This window comes from Sinocyclocheilus rhinocerous, unplaced genomic scaffold, assembly GCF_001515625.1.
Source record: "Sinocyclocheilus rhinocerous isolate Xijiao unplaced genomic scaffold, SAMN03320098_v1.1 scaffold4111, whole genome shotgun sequence".
Classification (NCBI taxonomy): Eukaryota; Metazoa; Chordata; class Actinopteri; order Cypriniformes; family Cyprinidae; genus Sinocyclocheilus; species Sinocyclocheilus rhinocerous.
The window spans coordinates 41,972-46,776 of record NW_015662051.1 but is presented as its reverse complement, the minus strand read 5'-3'; positions in this window follow the sequence as shown (position 1 = coordinate 46,776).

The following is a 4,805-nucleotide window of genomic DNA, read 5'->3' as shown; positions in this document are numbered from 1 at the left end:
GTGTGTGAGTGTGTGAGAGTGTGAGTGCGTGTGTGAGTGCGAGTGTGAGTGTGAGAGTGTGTGTGTGTGTGTGTGTGTGATTTACTGTGCTTTAATACACACACAGATGATGCTGCTGATTCATTTACTCTTTCATCAATCAGCTGTTCTGATGGCTGTGTGTGTGTGTGTTAATCAAGGGCGCAGCAGCATCTGTGTGGCTTTCTGTCCATGATAAGACTCAAGTACAAGGTCTGACGATGGTTTTCTCATGTCTCTCAACACATTCCTCTTTGTGTATTCATGTATTTGTGTGTGTGTGTGCGGTGCTGATATAGGGTTAGTGGTTTATCTGGCCTTGGCTGAGGCTCCACTGTTCTGCATTTGTAACCCTCAATACCGGATTCAGCCAGAGTGTGTGTGTGTGAGTGTGTTACTTAAGGGACAAAGTTTGTGGATGATTGAAAGTCAAATTTGTCTTGATCTGTACGTGTATTTCATTGTAAACATGCAGTTGTTGGTTTGTGTTTGACTCTCGTCTCAGTAGATGTCAGTGTGAAGCCCCTCTTAGGAAGTGTGTGTGTGTGTGTGTGTGTGTGTGTGTTTAGTCATCAGATGATTGACAGGTGTGTGTGTGACTGACGTCTTGTTTGTGCGGATCTGAACGGCTCAGACAGGAAGTAACGCAGCACAGGGACGAGCCGAGCTGTCAGTGGGCAGTACCTCTTCTTCCTGAAGGGAAATGACATCATCATCATCATCATCATTCCCAGCAGCCCCTGTGGCTCACACACGTGTGTTCGCTGTAGTCAGACGCCGCACAGTTGCGCTGCTGCTGTTTGTGTCCGCATCTGTTTGTTTCCTGAGTATCATTATAATATAATACATTATATTTCCCCAAAATCCCATTGTTTTTTTTTTCTAAATTCTGTGTTATCCATTGTAATTCCATTTTAATGCTTTAATAGAACTTTAATAATCAAAAAAGCATGTCTAATCAAATGAAAATATGATGATTCCTTCATAACAGATTCAGGTTGCACTTTGTTTAACAGTCAGTGCACTTGCATGTACTTACAGTGTACTTACCTGATGAAGTACGGTAATATAAGGTAAGTGCATGGGTTAAGGTTAGATTTAGGGGTAGGTTCAGGGTTAGTACCTAGGTATTACCCAGTTATTGTAATTATTATGAGTACAGTACAGTATAGTATGTACATGCCGCACAGGACTAAAATAAAGTACTACTCAAAGTCCTTTATAACAGTGCGCCAAATACAGTGCAGATGAACAAAATCTCTTGATTGTGTGACATTCCCTTGATATTTTTTTATGAATTATTATTGTTCATGCTTTAGAAATTTTAAAACAGTAATTTATTTCCATCATAATTGCTTCAGGTTAAACGGAGCTTTTATTTTGGGTGTGTGTAGTGTGTCTCTGAACATGCGTCATATTTCAGTCCATATCGTCCTACTGTTGATCTCACTGTATCGCTGCACGCTTGCACAGGGTTTGCTTTGACCGATCGTGTCTCTTCTGTCTGCTTTACTCTGTTTGTCTCTGTGTTCACAGAGAATCAGCCGCTCGTGCTCGTCCAGAGTTTGTGTGTTTGTGTGTGATGCAGTGTCGTGTGTGTCAGCGGAGCTGAGAGCGGCTCGACTTTAGCGGGATTGAGTGCTAATCTGGATCAGGACAAAAATACCTGGAGAGAGAGAGAGAGAGCGTTCACTGAATGACTGAGGCCTGAGGAGGAGGAAGACCTTCATCACTGCGCTCACACACATTCACTCATATTCTGTTTTCAGGCATAATTTTCTTACACACACACACACACACACACACACACACACACACAGAGAGACTTGTTGTGTTTAAGCGTCTCTAAAGTCTCTTGTGTCTTGCAGCTGTTGCTGCGTCTTTCTGACGTCATGTTTCCTGTGTGTGTGTGTCTGTGTCCCGTGTGTGTGTATCCCTTCAGCTGCACAGTAATGCTTACGAGTGAACAGGACAGGCCGTTTGTGTTCAATGAGCTCAGCCTAAACATGTAATGCAACTAACTATAGTTAACCCAAACTCTAACGATTAAACCTGTATTTTAGCCTAACTAACCCAAACCTTAAACTGACCTGGAGTAACTAAGTGACGGTATCTGTAAACAAGCCAAACAAACCCCGGTGCAGTGTTTCTGTCTCTGAGCTCGTTTAGTCTGGTTATGTTGGTAAACTCTGTTGTGTTATCAGATGTTTTTGCGGTCGTGTTGTTCCCTGCGGTACAGAAGACGTTTTTTTCCACAAATGACTGTCAGGAGACACCTGAGGTGTGAGTGGCTCTCGGTACTGTGTGTGTGAGTGTGCGAGTGAGTATGTGTGAGCGAGTGAGCGAGTGTGTGAGTGAGTGAGCGAGTGTGTGTGCGTGAGTGAGAGTGAGTGAGTGAGTGTGTGAGTGTGAGTGAGCGAGCGAGTGAGTGAGAGTGCGTGAGTGTGAGTGTGTGTGAGTGAGTGAGCGAGTGTGAGTGAGTGAGTGAGTGTGTGTGAGTGAGTGAGTGTGAGTGTGCGAGTTTGTGAGTGTGAGAGAGTGCGAGTGAGTGTGTGCGAGTGAGTGTGTGTGTGAGCGAGTGTGTGAGTGAGTGAGTGTGTGTGAGTTAGGGTTGCACGATTATGACAAAAATCATAATTGTCGATTATTCCCTTGAAATTGTAATTGCGATTATTAATTACGATTATCACAATTTACATTGAATGATATTTATACCATTGTTTGAAGCAACCGCATGCCATATTTTTAGATGAAAACACTCTAACTACCTTTTATTGCTTTTCTATAGTATTAAGCCTCAAATGTCAACTATACATCGGATTTGTTTCTTCTTTAAATTATAAAAAAAGTAAAAATATGAATGTTTATAATGTTATACTAAAACTAAAACAATGGAAAAACCCTTAAGATAACATGTAAAAAGAAAAAAAAACATATCTTAAGCGTGCAGAATAACATAAGTGGACTTTGAATGATTAATTGCCGCTTTGAACGATTACGTAATTGTGGCATCCATAATTGTAATTGCGATTAGCAATTCGATTAATTGTGCAGCCCTATGTGAGTGAGTGAGTGTGTGAGTGAGTGTTAGAGCTGTCAAAATGGCCGAAAAACTCAATTCGAATTTTGTACTTAAATATTATCAAAATTCGAATTATATTCGAATTTAAAATGCATAATTTCAGTTAGGGTGAAGAAAAGCTTTTGTCTTCTCTCCTGAGGCCACAAGAGGGTGCATCGAGCAAAATATTACTAATGCACGTTTATTCAAAGCATAAGATTACATGACTATCTGTGAACAAAAGTGCATAATGTTTAAAATAATGTTCATAAACCAATTATATAATTAATTAAGTTGCTTTAACAACTATAAACAAAACAGCATCATGTATGTATGCATAGTTTAATACAAAGGGCATTTAAAAACATGAGATGCAGTGGGATGGGTAAAAAACAGCCATAAAGTCTCGATATATATTTTTTTCAAAGTTAAATTTGCATTAATTTTACATGGCTTTCTAAACATGCGGCTCTTTTGTGCGAGATGCGAGTGCAACAGTAATAGAAGTCCCTCTAGAAAATGTGCGAAATATGTGTTCTGTGTGAACGGCTTGGTTTCAGTTTTGATGTAAACAAGATCTTCTCCGCATTGATGTTCACTTTTTCCGCTATATTTGTAATGAACAACGCAGCAGCGCTGCATCTAGTGGCTTCAACTTGATAGGCTAACAAAAACATTATAATGCAATGACACCTACATCGTCATCGCATCTCGTGCGCCACTGATAAAGCTGCCTCCTTAACGCACACCTAAAATTCGAATGCACTGTTTTTGCATTCGAATGTGGATTTTTATTTTCAATTCGACGAATATTCAAAATTAGAATTTTTTTTGACAGCCCTAGTGAGTGTGTGAGTGAGTATGAGTGTGAGTGTGTGAGTGTATGAGTGAGAGTGAGAGTGAGTGAGAGTGTGTGTGTGAGTGAGTGTGTAAGTTAGTGAGTGTGTGAGTGTGAGTGAGAGTGAGAGTGAGTGAGAGTGTGTGTGTGAGTGAGTGTGTAAGTTAGTTAGTGAGTGTGTGAGTGTGAGTGAGTGTGTAAGTGAGTGAGTGTGTAAGTTAGTGATTGTGTGAGTGTGAGTGTGTGAGTGAGAGTGAGTGAGTGAGAGTGAGAGTGTGTGTGTGAGTGAGTGTGTAAGTTAGTTAGTGAGTGTGTGAGTGTGTGTGTAAGTGAGTGAGTGTGTAAGTTAGTGATTGTGTGAGAGTGTGAGTGTGTGAGTGAGTGAGAGTGAGAGTGTGTGTGTGAGTGTGTAAGTTAGTTAGTGTGTGAGTGTGTAAGTGAGTGAGTGTGTAAGTTAGTGATTGTGTGAGAGTGTGAGTGTGTGAGTGAGTGTGAGAGTGTGTGAGTGTGTAAGTTAGTGTGTGTGAGTGAGTGTGTAAGTTAGTGAGTGAGTGAGTGAGTGTAAGTTAGTGAGTGTGAGTGTGTGAGTGTGTAAGTTAGTGATTGTGTGAGTGTGTGAGTGTGTAAGTTAGTGTGTGAGTGTGAGTGTGTAAGTTAGTGAGTGTGAGTGAGTGTGTAAGTTAGTGATTGAGTGAGTGTGTGTGTGTGTGTGAGTGTGAGTGTGTGATTGAGTGTGTAAGTTAGTGAGTGAGTGTGTGTGTGTGTAAGTTAGTGATTGAGTGAGAGTGTGAGTGAGTGAGAGTGTGAGTGTGTGAGTGAGAGTGTGAGTGAGAGTGTGAGAGTGTGAGTGAGAGTGAGAGTGTGAGTGTGAGTGTGAGAGTGTGTGTG